The following is a 15,988-nucleotide window of genomic DNA, read 5'->3' on the forward strand; positions in this document are numbered from 1 at the left end:
CGCCGAATGAAAAGTCGTGTTGTAAAGCTTTTGTGTCTGCAATTGCTCAGCCTGAAAAATCAAATAAAACATATCTAATCTCATGTAGGGCTATCAGTAGCTGTGATTTATGGCAGAAACACCCTTCAAGAGCTGAAACTGACAGTTAAATATCCCAGACAACACAATTACCTATAATAGATGCTTTTTATGGAGTGGTTTATTAATGGTGGAGGGTTAAGACATTTCTAACATATTTAAAAGCCTCTGCTGTGTCAAACACATTGATTATTAGGCTGAAACTAAAGACTATTATTATTACTATCAATTAGTATGCTGATTATTTTCTTGATTAATGGTTTTGTCTAGAAAATGTCTTATTTTGTCATTCAAAAATCCAAAGATATTCAGTTCAATTTGAGGTAAAACAGAGAAAAGTAGTAAATCTATCGCTAATGTTTCATGAAACATTACTTTTAAACAATTAACTGATTATCAAAATTGTTGAAAATGGTTGCCCCCGCGACCTGGCCACTGATAAGCGGAGGAAAATGGATGGATGGATGGATGGATGGTTGTTCTGTCAATCGACTCAATTACTCAACTAATGGTTGCAGCTCTATTGAAAAATTGTATGAGGAAAAAAAAGAAGAAAGCAGGTGGTATCTATATTTACTATATTTGCACAAAAATACGCATTTACACAGTCTAGACAGAAGTGAAAAAACCCAGCAGCAGTTTAAGATGCAGGGGGATTGTATATTCCCCGGCTCGTATTGTCATTTCCATTTTCTTCTTTAATGAGAGGGCAGAGCACAGATAAAGCGCAACCACAAAACAGAATTATGACTCATGAGAAGTGTAGCTGCACAAATTAGACCATATAAAAGATTCCATTACTGGTGGAAAGATTGATATCTTCAATGTAGGCTATGTTTTATGAAATGCAAATGGGAGCACTCTGAAGCACTGGCTGTTTTCTCAACCCCGAGAAATCCAACTCCGCCTCAATTAGGCCACAACCGCAGAGACATCGCAGCCATCACTGAATACATTCTTACAGTTACAGTCAAAAACGAGAGCTGGGGTTGTGTGTCACTGCATGAGAGTGTCTAATAACTGCTTTCCATCTCTACAACGAGCAGTAAAAATACAAGTGCAACAGCTTGTATAGTACAACGCTGCACTTGTGAATATGCCTCTGCTTGCCGTCACTAAAGCTGTCAAACTGGATTTCTTCACGGCAGAGGAGGGGAGAGAGAGGGAGTTGTGCAACATGCCACAGGGAGAGTTTATGTCAAGTTCACCATAAGTTAAGTTGTTCAACTTTCCATTATGTGACAACTTTTACTGCGGCAACAAAGGCAGCAGAAGGAAGACGGTGGAAGGGTCAGCTCGACATGCAGGCACAGACATGAAACGCAGCAGCTGTGATTCTTCGGAGAGCACAGGAAATAGAAGTGGAAGGGCAGATTTATGACAAGATGAGGGACGGTGACGTCAACTCCTCCAGGAGACAGGCGGTATGTGAGCATGCTGTGGCCTCTATCTGCCTCCGGCTACAGCTGCTAGATTAGACCAGGCTATTACTTTCCTATTCTTTTATTGCATTTTTTCCTCCTGGTGAGGATGGCTGGATGAGCGAACTCAATGTCTGTTGGGAAACGCTCCATGGTATTTAACTGTCACAACATTTGAGATATTGAAATACAAAGCGGACCAGAAATGCAAGTGGTATTAAATCCTGGCTGTGTTTAGAGTTCTGCAGTTTTTTTTTTCCATTTTCCTCCCCCATGCAGTAAAGATTCAAATGATTCTTTCCGTCATGCAGGCCTGGGTTCAGGTGTGCATGACGGAAAGGAAAAGGTCACTTTCACACATGTAGCAACATTCATTTGGTCAAGTTAGTGGAAAAAAAGATGGATTGTTGCATCTAGTTGTGGTCTGATTCACTGTCACATAGGGTTTTTTTAATTAACCAATCACAAGCTGTGTCTATTGACGTCATGCCGTTTTAAGTCATTTTACTGGTAAATGATTCATTGGTGACGTAATCCTGTAGCATCACTACAACATAAATAAATAAACTTGGCATACATAGACCCCCATGGTGAACTAACCGGTGACTAACAGCAGGTCGTGCAGCACTTAACTGAACTGGTTTATTTTTCTTCTCCCCTCACAAAGATCGAACTTATTATTAGCATTATTAGTCCTGATGCATCTAATTTCATGAATAATAACAACCAGCTAGAAACAGGACAAAAAAGAGGCAACTTTTACTGGGGGATATTTAGCCAGAACTATATAATGGCTAATATCAGCTTATTGGAGATTGTTCTTGATAAATAAATATGTCAGCTGACACCCATGTGCAGTACCATACATGGAAACACAAAATTGCTTCCATTCTCTCCCTTCTTGTTTCCATACTTATCCAAGCCTGGAGATGACTCAAATCAAATTCCATACTTTCCCATATTGTGTAGGAACTCTGTGCTTTAAAACACTAAAGTTAACTTGGAAGCAGACTGAGACTTTTTTAGGTCTTTTTTCCCCGTCCAGTTAAATCAGATGCTGCTTTGTTTCCTCCCGTGTGCCGTTTTTTGGACAGGTGTGAACAGAGACTCATTGGTGGTCTCAGGCTAGTGTGAAATGAACTGGTTCGTTTGTGGTGTTAAAATGATCAGACTTCGATTCGACCCAACTACAAGCTGTACTCTGCAAGCTTGAGCAAAATGGCTCCTGCAACCAGGTGTGCTTTGCATTCAGACTGTAGTAGATTGTGTAGTAGAGTAGCAGCTAGTCCAATAATTACATAGCAATGTTTCTCTCACAGAAATATGCAAAGGTCCACAACAAAAGGAACTGAACTTATGTTATTGTTCCCCCTATAGAACAATCTGAGCAATGAGTGAAGTAAACGTCACGTCGTATGAAGTGATGCATTAATTTGCTTGTAGTTTCTTCTGTGTCAGAACAAACTGAACCAAAGGGGAAAACACTCCAAGTTTACAAACTCATCTACTAATTCAGACCAGAGCAAACAATCTTTAGGTGTAAAAAAGCTCTTAGTTTAAACCCGACAGGTTAGGTGTGAAAGCACCCGATGAAGTGATCTCAATAAAATCCTTCCACAATCTAGCTTAGTGTCATTTATTTCCACTTGTGACCTGTGTAAATTGGCAGAATATCACATTAAACCATTCTTACATTGGTACTTTGCCTCCCCTCACCCATGGTACCAATTTCTCTGTCTCCTTGACAACATGCTCATTAGACAGCGGGATGTGAATGCCACTCCAGATCTAGACCGTCCTGCTCTATGGGCAATCATGTATGTCAGAGTGGCAGCGATACCACGGCTCATTCTGATGCCAAAGAGATCCACAACCTACAGAAATCAATCTGAGAGAAAACCGGATTCACTAAACGCAACATATTTATGAAGCATTCGTCGTTTAATCAGAACCACCAACTCAATTTCCTTGATAGGGTCAACAAACAGACAGGTGGTCGAACAATAAAATGCTTTTTTCTGTGAGAGAGAATACAAACACACACAAAAGAAAACAATTTTGGGGGAGACTGGTGTTCTTTTTTAAAAAGGAGAAAAGCCTGAGAGCTCATGCTCCTGGTGACCCCTCATTCCTCTGCTGAGAAAGTTAAAAGAGGAAAGATGAGCGACAGACTGCTGAGCTGGGCTTCACCAGCACTTCACAACACCCTTCAGTGAGGGGGGAACGCTCACAGGCTCTTTCAACACCACACAAAGAGAAAAGGAAAGTAAAAGAGGATTATAAAAAAGAGGGGATGTTTAAAGGAAAAAGAAACGTCTGGCAGAGCTTTCTGTGTTTGGCATTCAGGTCAAAGACAGACAGAATTCAGCCAATGGGGGACATTTCCAACCTCCCCCCCCTCCACTCCACGCTGATCGCAGTAGTTGCTTCTCACAGGAAGAAGGGCTGCTTCACTCCCTACTGGCAATCAGTTTCTGAAGCATTTGGAGTGGACTGAACAGGCTGAAACACGAGGAAGCCAGACTCCAGTCTGTTGCAGCCACTGTGGACACGGCTCTGTGATTTAAAGAGGCCTAATGGTCTTCTTACCACAATGATTTGTCTTCAGGCCGCTGCAGAATTAGATGCTTTTCACATGCAGAATGTTAACGATGTTTTCAACATGTACGGCTCCCTGCTGCCAAATGATCCTTATTACAAACAAAGCCAAAAAACATAGTGACGGCTATATTGTGAATCATTCAATAGCTCTAAAGCTGTCACCTACACACAGACTGAGGATGTGGTATATGACACAAGCTCATCTGTCTCTCTGTGATGAGGTCAAGTGGCTGCGGAGGAGACTGATGCAATGCCATCAAAAAGCCCCAACAACCTACACAAGGACGTCTCAAATACAACACCAAGAAGGTTTCCTGCTGTCTGCCCAAAATAGGAGTGAGACGATGGCACACTGAGACCACACAGATAGAGCCAGGGCTGCTGTCATCACCACCACCACACCATATGACTGCTCACACAAGAGGCTTCTTTATCAAACTCAACTATTCAAAAACAAAAGTAAGATGCACTCACTGAACCAGTTAAACACAACCCAGGAGACAGAAATACAATCTCTTAAAGGTCTGGTGCTGCAGCGTGATGATAACAAAGCTGATCGACAGACATTTGCAGTTATAAAAGTCTTGTCGATTTTTGTTTTTTTGCCTGTCTGGTATGGTGTAGAAGTCTAAACTTGTTTTTATGCCAACCTGCTGAACTGGCATTTGTCATTATGACACGTTCTGGCATATTAAACCAGCATATTCCTTGTTTGTGAAAACCGACTTTGCAATAAAAACAATTCTGATTAGAAAGCAGCCGACACCGCACTTTAAGATAATCGATAACTTATACTACAGCTAGAGTTAGGTTTAAATAATGAGAGTGAACAGGATGATGACCAAATTTAATACTTTGATTTTGGATCATATGGCTGATTATATATTTACACACACATATATATGTTTTTACATTACTGTTCTTTTGATCTTTGTTTGTATAAATATACTTGTTTTCCCCTTTTGTTGAGGATATTTTACTGGAAGGGATTGTTTTTTGAATGTTTAAAAATGATTGTTTCTTTGTGTTTGGCAGACACCAGCAACCTGGCAAAATCAAACTTGTATTCACAGTGTTTTCCACACATAGACTATACTTGGTTTGGCAAGGAGATATATTTTAGACCATTAAAGTATATCTGCCTGCACATATAAGCTGTCTCGATGCTTTCTGTGATCGATAATGACCCCTCGGTCTATTGCACCCGCTCTGCAGTCCAGAGAGAGAGAAAGGAAGAAATGTTCTCTGGTAATAAAGGTGTTTGAGGACGAGGAGTCGGGGGTGGGGCTGACAGGATGGACACCTCCCCCCCAGTATAATGGTAGTTAATGGCTGTGCTGCTTTCCCTTAAGATGCACACAGTCATCTGAAAACAAGAGACAGAGAAGTTCAATTTGAGCCTCAGTTAAATTCTTGCTGCTCTGGCACAAAAAAACCTGATTGTTCTCCAGAGTCTCATGAGCAGAGCTGGATCCCGACACTCAGCACACAGATGGCACCGACTTCACAGAGAACAGAACTTATCAAGAGCACCAATTATATCTGGCATGTCCGCTCGTATTAATAGCTTACAAGTGAGGGTATTAGTTGGTGTATTGATCGATTCTCATGCAAAACGATGTGATTGAATGCCTACAAAACATGCAGTGATCTGCAGTTGTCCATTATATCACATATCAGAACCTGCCAAGTGCTGAAAACCTGCTTGGTTTTTTTTTTCTTACTTAAATAATTTATTTTTTTCAAATATACTTTAAAAAATAAAAAATATATAAATAACTGTTAGAATTGAAAAGTTTCAATATAACGAAATGTTGTTTCTAGAGCAGCAAGTTTAACTTGAAAAGTACAATAAACAAATCTCAACTGCCATAAAAATGGGGGAATAATTTTGAATCTAAGCCAAGCTGTTTATGAGATAATTGCAAAAACGTAAAATTGATCGTTGTAGCGCCATGTTGACGTCAATAAGTGTAATTTTATGTGAAGAAATACAACAACAACAACAACTGGACTCAAGCTAACACATCCTTCAGCCAACTTTGCCGACAATTTGCTTTTCGTTGTGATTATACATTTGGTTTGGACAGTTGAACAAAACAAGCATTTGGAATAAATCCCTTGGGGCTTTGGTAAATTGTCATGGATGTGTCGATTTTCCATTTTTATAGACCAAACTTCTAATTAAGAAAAGTAAATTTGCCATTAAATCAATTAGAAAAGTGACTTGTTGCAACCCAATTGTTCCATACTGGTTTTTGGCCATCAGGATGTCTATATAATAAAGAACATAAAGAAATAGAGGGGTAGTATTACTACTTCACACACACCTCCACACAGACAAATGTTTTAAATCCAAACTCTCCTTAAATGGATGATGACAGAAACTTGGAATTCCCTTCTTTCATTAACCGGCCCGTCGTTCCCCCCAACCTCTCTTTACAAGCAATTTCTCACATGTCACTTTCATTTTCTGTCATTTCTTCAGCACTCGTCTCCCGAGGAAAAGCCAACATTGTTGGGTGCGTCTCCAAGACAACAGTCGCTGGGTGGTCCCATTTTTGCTGACAGGGGCGTTTCCAAAAGACTCACTTTTATCCCTTGACTCTTCGATTTTCAATATTTCTTTGCAAAGGATCAACGTTCCTTCTGCACAAAAGGCAAATGTAGGCTGTGCACCCACAGGGTGGAGGTTTAAACAAAGAGCTTCTTCTCCACCATTAAAGCCAAAGAGAAAAGGAGACTAGAGATAAGAGACCTCTCCAGGAGTGACCCAAAAACTCTTCCATATGATGTGATATCATTTTTTATGCATTACAAGTTTTCTAAAATTATATGTTTAGGTATGCAAATGATGCGTGAACTCATTAAATATGCACACATTTGCATATATCTCCAGGGCAAAAATCTGAACATTGGATAAAGCCAATTTCAAAGTAATTATTTTATTTTGTTGATACATTAGATTCAAAGGTTGTTTTTTTTTTACAGAAGGACATTGGGATATCTCCTTTGATCATTTCATAAATCAGAAAATACTGCCAAAAGCCATACAAAATAAAAATACATTTTGTAAAGTTTTTTGGAACAAAATGTAACATAAATCAGGGTATGAATAAAATATAGACAAAGCGCTCTGTTAAAACCTTCAGAATATAGTTTGGTATAAAACTGGTAAGTTTGGTGTCTGTGAGTGGAGCTGAGGTTGAGATTTATGGCTCAAAGCATGAAAAAAATCTTATTTTGAGAAAAACTGCCTATAAAGATTTCATACATTCTTAATGGAAATGACAATTTGAAGAAAAAATACAGAATCTAATTCATAGCATAACAATATAGAACATGAAAAACACAATATTGTGAAGGAGAGTGAGAGCTTTCTAATGATGTGATGACGAGGTTTAGACGTTATTACACGCTGCAATAGAACGCCAACTTTAAGTGAATTTAGGAGAAATCTACAGGTGGAGATTTTAAATGGATCAAATAAAGTAAAATATACACAGAAATGTTTGTTTTGGATGTTTTCTTTCCACTATTCTGAGAGAAGTCATGTTATGGATTAAAACTGCTCAAAACCTCCAGTGCATGAAAAAACGATGTCCCTGTCTGTAGTGTCTCGCCTTAAAATATCCATTTAACGCAGCATAGTGACAGCACTACAGCAGAACATGATTGTTCATCAGCACTGTTATTTAATCCCTGCATCACACATTATCTGTGCAGACAGATGGTAAGTATTGATGTTTTTTTTCTAATGAAGCATCAACCTCCAGTCCCTAATCTGTTAGAGATCACATTATGCGAGTTGCTGTTTTAATTAGTATCTGCTTAGTTTAGGCTCAGAGTACTGCATCATGTTAATTTGATATTATTATTCCATCCTAATGATTGCGCTGGAAGATGATAACAACATTGAAGCTCTGCTGCACTGCAGCTCTCACTATATTCCTCTTCTTCTCTTTGGCCATAAATAGCAAACTTGTTGGTTGTTTTCCCTGCTCCTTGATGGCCACTTTACCTCCTTCCACAACAGTGCGGTGCTTGTTCACTCTGCACACCTCCCTGCACTCTAAACACATGATGACACGTCTCTTCTGGACAGCTTGTTCTCTGGAAGTTTTATAACACAATCCTCTGTGCACCCTCTCTCTGCTGCAAGCAATCATCTATTAACACACTTTTCCTCAAGTCTTTTTTATCCTTTTTTAAAAACAATAAATAAACCTTTGATTCATAAGTAAAATGGGAAGGACAATCTCTATTTTTAACGCTGTATGTGACAGTCTGGTATCCGTGTCCCCTGGCACAACAACAAAAGGCGAACACAGTAAAGCACGGCGGGGCAAATGTAGTGAACACAGCTTTGATGTACAACGCTGCTTGTTTTCCCTCGACTGGAGGAGACAGAGAAAAAGCCCGAGGTGATGTTTTGTTTGTGTCTGACAAACAGAAAGAGAGAGAGGGAGTTAAGAGAGAAATAAAGTAGGTTTGTGAAAAACAGGTCACTTCCAGGTCATACAACAAAGATGTGGCAGTGGCTATAAGCTATAGTATGCTTTTCAAATTAACTGCTTCGATCAGTATTTTTTTGTTTATTTTCTAACCTCATCATAAAGCATAACATTCACACTAAACTGACTCTTGGTGTTTTCCGTCTCACCCAGCTTTGCGCATCTAGATCCAGTCAAAATATGGAGCAATTCCTTTTTTCACTTTCACCTGCAGCGGGGGTGAATTTAACAAGACCATCCAAAAAAATAAAAGTGCTGCAGGCGGTGCAGAGAACAAGAGATGCTCTATGCCATATTGAGCATTCTGAGACTGGAGGCTAAAAACATTTCCACACTGTAGCCAGTGTCTTATTGGCTTGGAAACTTTACTTTGTTGAATTTGAGGCAGCTTGAGAAATCAAACAGACAAAATGCCCCAAGCCCTGCATTTCAGCTTTTCTTACGCCCCTGTGTAATCAATAATGTCAATTAAGCAACCCAGAGGCAATCTAACAGCAGCACTCATCAGTAAGAAGATACACTTGAGATGGATGTATGGAGAGATCAGATATTATAAACATCCGGAGTACAAAGATGCTGTATGCTCTTCGTGAATGAATAACCAAGAGAGAACTAAACTGCATTCACTTTGCATCTGAAAGAGTGTTTCGAAGAGAAAAACAGTAAAATTGTAATCAACCAGGTGCCTCTCTACAGCTGTCCAAACCACTTCTGGATGAATCTGACACAATTCCAATTTTTGATATGGAAATGAGGTAGTTAATGTCAACACAATTTCTGCTTTTACAGCAGTGAGGCTGAATTATGAAGCGATCACATTAAATTAGGAACACATAATCAGTCGCAACACAAATAAACAATGTGCTAATTGTGCATCTTTGCAATGACACTGATGCTGCTCATTTCACTGTGCAGCATCGTGGTGATAATGTTGGATGAACAGTGCTGGTGTGACGTATCCATACAAAATGAACACATGGCTCCTTAATGTTAAGACAAAATGAAGCCTATGCATTTGAGACATCCTGTTATTTTATTCAATAGGAAGGGTTGCTGTAGTGGCATCCTATAGGTTTGGTTACTGTAGTATCCCATTTTTATAAACTTTAAAGAGGTCTAAAAACAGCAGCAGGTGGTATATGAATGGCAGATGCTTCCCATAGATGTATGAGGAAATCTGAATAAAGTGTTGGCCCTGTTCATACATGTAAAAATTGCTCATGTAACCTGTATCATGTAACCAAGAAAGATTCACATCTGTGTATAAAATGACACCACTTCCTAGCCACTCTGCCTCTGGCTTATTCAAAAACTGAGTTTTTAACTGGTTATAAAACATCCTCATTTCAATACTGATGCCATGAAAAAACTAAACCAATCAGCAGGAATATTGGCTTTATATCTTTATTATAAATGCCTGTCATGGGACCAACTAGGCTTGAGTGGTAACTGCTTTTCATACCTTCCTGACATTTCAGGGGTCTTCAGTATAACAACTTCGGTCGGGCCTGAACTGACTCAGATCACATTTTTCCACTTTAAATAAAGACTTTTCTATTGTTCATGCTGGTAAGTTGATGTACTATAAAAACAACTACCTGCTGACTTACAGATGTCTTTTTTTACACTGCAAGTCCATGCAAAAAAGTATTTTCGGGCCCCATGGCATCATGTGATGAAACCCAAAAGTTGTAATTACATGGTTTGGCTACTATGTCAAACTGTTCCATCCAAACCATGGCATCAGCCACACCTGATTATATGGATAATGTGTTATTAGCTTATATGTTATTTTGGACCCAGTTTGTGACAAGTGTTGTCTTTTCCTTGTCATTTTCGGATTCCAGCACACTTTTAGTTGTTCTATTATTTGTCTTTAAAAGCACATTACTGATGATAACATATCAAAATCCATTTGAGATTTTTTTGGGTGAAAGCACCAATAATCAACACTACAACATTGTTGCAATACCAGTATCCGTACAATATTTTGTAACAACATATTGTAATATCGGACTTTCTTCATGTTGCCCAGCCCTAGTCGAAACACTTCCTGTTTACTCAGTTTGGGACTGAAAATCCAGGGTACATTTTACTCTGGGTATTTTTTACTCATATAGAGTCTTGCACCTATATGAAGACTTATACTTCATCCGTGCTGCTATCTGTCACCATGTGTGACCACATCAAAGGGTAGAGATCTTTGGCAGAAGTCCCAAAGTCACACACCCTGCAAGAGCAGAGAAATCACTATTGATTCACTTCAACTCATCAGGATGTTGCCACATTATAGGAAACAAAAAGTATGTTGTTTCTTAACACTCAACTCAAAACAATAACTACCTATATCAGTGGAACAATTTTTTAGAGATGTTTTTATGATAAGAAAGTGAGCGACAAAGTCCAATTGTCTTCTAAATAGACTCCTACGCAAACTGAGAATATCTGATGACTGTTTTCCTGTTACCTACAGCTTCCTCTGCTGCAAACATTTATTTCAGTCCACTGCACAGCAGCACTGAAGAATATGTTTAACTCTGTGTTTAAAGAGCACGTCTTTCAAAGTAGACTTTGAACCAGAAGATGCAACATTACAATAAAAAGGAGTACACATAACTTCGTTATTTCAGTCGACGTGGGAGCAATCAAAGCCACATGCACAAACCAACACATGAAAACACAGGGACCTCTGTGAACCAGCTAATGCCGTTTTTCTTCTGTTCACGAAATGTTGTGTTGTTTACTTCCGCTACTTCCTTTCAGCGGTGCAGAAGCAGCAGCTTTTAAATTGTCTTGTACTCTTACAAACAAACAATTACTCGCTCTCATCACAGCCCCGACAGCTTCTTTCCTAACTGATGGATCCTGCATTTTTAAAGTAAATACACAGGCAGTGCACAAACTGATTTTGAAAAGTCACTGTGGCTATTTTTAGGAGTCACTCAAAGCTAAAAAGAATGCATCTTCCTTTTCTTGCTTTGTGGCATCTAGCTAAGCAGAAAGTCTTGTTCTATGTATTCAGATTTTTGAGATTTCTGCCACCACAATACGATGCAATATAAATTTAGTTTGTGTTGCTCACAGCAGGGAAAAACTACATTTAAGAAATCTACTGCAATGTCTCTTTCCAGAAATAATGCCCCAGTTGCTTCGGATAATCCACAGAACACAGTGTCGGTCTTTTTTGAGTATGTAGATGGATTAAAAAGGAGAACTGAAATAGGAAAAACAAAGGATAAGTGCAAAACAATCCTTGAGGAATAGACTAAGGGGTTTTTCTCTCAAACGTCTAACTCTGCACTCTCTTGCAGGTAATCATATACATCAACATGCATCGCTGAGGATCCCTGCAAGCACTAAATGGCAGGAAGAGATTTTTCTTTTAATGAGGCAACAGGGGAGGGAAACTAAACAAGCAGTGACTACTGTGTTTGATTATGTTGTGCAGAATTTGCATATTTGAGTTAATTCACTATATTCTTCATATCTGATGAGTGTGCAGACAGTGGCACCACTGATGACCCTCTGCTGTATGAGGAACTGAAGTTGCTGCCAACTTCATTTTAAAACTACCAACTCTTGGGACAAGTTGCGAAAGAATATGATGTAAAATTAGGTTAGCTCATGCAGAAACTAAGTACAAAAATAGTCCTCTGAAACTCTCTTTCTCCCTTTCTTCTTCTCTGTGTAACACAAACCACTGTTGACTCTATCCCAGCTTGAGCTTTACCTTCTCTTTGTACCTTCTGCTCCATCGGTCTTCTCTCTATTCCTCCCTCGGCTAAGGACCTGAATTATTCTCTTTGATCAGGTGAGAATCCCAAGAGAGCGCAGACTGAAGGTAGCATGAGCAATGCAGAATGACTGGTGCAACGCGATGCAGACCTGTTGAACACCTTAAACAGCCATCACCCAAGTACAGATGTGGATCTTTTACTCAGGTCATTGACCTATAGTCAGTTGTTGAGGGTATATTTCAAAAGTCTGTGTCACAAGAGACAGGGGCTTAAACTGGATTAAACAAACAAAACCTTGTCATTTCTTACTGAATCTATGCCACAATCACATATCTGTATAATGACTCTGAGGGCAGGCATATATCTCATTTATACTTTTTTGGGTTAATTTTTTTTCTCACAACTCTTGAGGGCTTGCACAGAGGCAGTGCTGCAAAGAGGTCTCCAGACTAACGTCATGAAACTGCCTTCATCATCAGCAACTGCCTTCAAGAAAATGGCTAAAAAGTGAACCAACTGTGAGGTACTGATGGAGGCAGAGTTGTAAAACAACAACTTTTCAACAATGTGTAAATTACTTTATTTTTCTCAAGTATATAATAATAATTATAATTATATATATTTTTACACCGTATCCCAACTGTTTTGGAATTGGGGTTTGTAAAAATAGCTGCAGATAAATAGTATGTTGAATTATTCCTTTAATGGTCCAGAAGATTGAGGGGTGTTTCGTCTTCCAGAGCTGGTTAACCAAATGTAGAGGTTGCAAAGGGGCAACCATTTCTTTTTGGTTCAGTACATTTGTGTAATTTATTCCTTCATGCTTTATTTTAAGATGCAGAAGTCTTAATTTGAGCCGATCAGTGTTACAAATCATCCGAACGTGATCTGTTTCTTAACGGTCACAAGGAGATCAAACATCCTTCTTTTCAGCCGATGGAGATGATGAGAATAATTCAAATATTTTCATGGAAAAGGGAAACATTTCCTGGGACATTTTTACCATGCTATTTATTTTCCATGAGTGACTGTTATTTTCCACGGCTGACTGCAAACAGTCTAAATTTATCCAGGTCTCCCAAGACATGTGGGAACTCTTTCTACGGAGCAGAGAGTTGTGACTGGTATCCGGCTTGGTATCCCACATGTTTGTTTGTCTACATTACGTAACCTCGCATTGATGTCAGAGCCACGAGTAAAATCAGAACAGTCTGTTGAAAACAGAAATGGCAAATGTAAAAGCTACATCTCTGTTCTGTGTATATAGAGACTACATATGCAAGTTCCTAAGACATGTTTCGACATCAGCTGAAAAGATGCTGTGTGCCTCAACTATTTTCACAACATCAAAAGTAGATTTGCTCTGAAGAAGACATCAACTTCTTCCACTGCCACTATAAAATAAAATGGGAATGAGTATAGGAAACAATTACCCACAAGAAAGAGGGGAAGATTCTTTCCTTTCTATACCACCCTCTACCTCTTTCTTGAAGCATACTTTAAATTAGGGCATGTTTTATTGATTTGGTTTCCAATAGGAAAGGTATAATTGAAGCTTTTGGAAAGTGTTCCTATTTACTTCTCAATCTATACATCCGAAAAGTACAAAGCAACATTATCATTCACCTGGAGTCATGAGTCTAGCCACCTGATCCAATATTTACTCTCTTTAAGCTCAGTTTTTGGTCTCTACCAAGCCGAGAGAAAAATACCTGGCTTTTTAGCTGATAAATCTTGCACTATGTTCCTCAACTAAATTCTGTTGCATGTTGCATTATGAGAGCAGTGACGGTGAACCAGTGAGAGGTGCTGGCCGGACAGCTAAACAACAAGCTTAAACTCAGTATACAGCCTTTCAAAATCCAAAGGGCATTCAAGGAGTTCTTAGTAGGTTTTTTATCATTATAAGCAAGACATTTCAAATAGTCTCAGTGTGTCAGAAACTGTAAAAGAAATATTGATTATAGCTGATTTAAGGTCCCACTTTTGCTGTAACACCTCCGTCCTAAAGCGCGTTTTTCAGTTCGCCTTTCAAATGTTGAATATTTGTGATCAATTTAACCTCTGGTGTTAAATGCCAAAATTCCAACAGGTCCAACACTGAGAATGTAACACCTGGCTGAACAGCTTTTCCTGACAACTTATGTTTCTTTTTTGCCCTTCAGCTGGGGGGCAAAAAGGGTTGTGTATGATGTTATCTCTATGCCATCACTTTAATCTCTGGTCAGATCTTTGGTTGATCATTCAAACAGTTCAAATATTTCTTTTCATCCTTTGAGCTCTTCTGTTCCTATTATGGTTTTCTGCACCGTAGGATTCCTTAGCTTGACATTTTACGATACGCCTGAATGCCGCTGCAGTGATTTAGTGTGGCCTGACCATACGATGGCATTTCTGCCTCTCTGACATGCAGATGATATCACTCCTTTCACTGAACTGCGGCCACATAAAACATGAAAGCACCACATTGAGCAAGCATCTGCCGGCAGCGCTCCGTGCAGTGCAGAGGAAGACCGAGGTCATGCTCAAACTACTGTGGTTCTGCCAAGCCAAACAGCAGATAGTGTAAATAGATGTCCTGCAGCAAGTGTATATGATTGTGTGTGAGAGAGAGAGCGAGAAAGAAGAGACTCCACAGGCCAAATACTGTTTGTGTGCAGTCTTCAATTCTCAGGAGAACCCTGTGGCACTCTGAGCTATACATCTCATAAATAAAGCAGGATTTCCTTCAGCTGCGTGTGTGTATGTGTACGTGTGAGAGAATAAGAGAGTGTGAGTGAGAAAGGGCACAAATGGATTAGAGGGGGCCTATCATATTGCTTCATTCAGCAACTGAATCAACTCCCAAGCACGAAGCAGCAGCAAATTTCAGAACAAATAAATGAAGACATAATATCTTTACAGCCTACATGTTCAAAAATACATGAACTTCTGATATTCCGCATTAAAATATTAAAAAGATACATCAAATATCAAAACGGAGCATTAATCTGTCCTCATACAGATTTCATGAGCACTGAATTATCAGCCATGATGACTGTATCTTGTTGTTGAACAATCTCTATATATGCACAGTTACTGCAGTTATTTAACACGCAACACTAAGATGTGACGTGAGCCAAAGATATGACCTTGGGAAAAGATATTTAAGATTAAAATACCAAGAACCTATTTAGGTTACCAGAATTCAATTATAACCTAATTATTTAACAGGTCAAGGGCATACAACGCAATCTGCATGATGTGAAAATTTGTAACATGCAAATTAAGAATCGAAACCTAACAGAAAGACGGCAGGAAATAGAGAAACACTTTCATTCTGTGGATCCAGGATGTGGGACACGTCAGGTGAGACACTCATCAAAATTTTAAAAGCCATCCATCTGTGGACTTCTTTGTAAACGCTACAGCTGCAGATTGAAGGCAACAATGCCGCTAGTCCTTTAGTCGCCGTTCAGACAGAAAACAGCCTTGAGTTATAAAAAAGGAAAGGGGGCTGTGTCGGTTAGGGCTGTGACGATAACCGTATCATCACAACACTGGCCACATCACCGCAGTGATAAGGTCATCACAGCAATTTTTCTATATAGGGTCAACCTCCTGTTATTCCAGTGTGCAATGTGTTTCCACACACATG

General features: G+C 39.2%; 1 protein-coding gene across 1 annotated transcript in view; it reads right to left on the reverse strand.

Moving 5' to 3' along the window:
• The window catches only part of nck2a (NCK adaptor protein 2a), a 43,177-nt gene that overhangs the window by 13,699 nt on the left and 13,490 nt on the right, over positions 1-15,988 (reverse strand). The gene's annotated exons all lie outside the window — the stretch shown is intronic.

The sequence above is a fragment of the Centropristis striata genome, chromosome 10 (assembly GCF_030273125.1).
Source record: "Centropristis striata isolate RG_2023a ecotype Rhode Island chromosome 10, C.striata_1.0, whole genome shotgun sequence".
NCBI lineage: Eukaryota > Metazoa > Chordata > Actinopteri > Perciformes > Serranidae > Centropristis > Centropristis striata.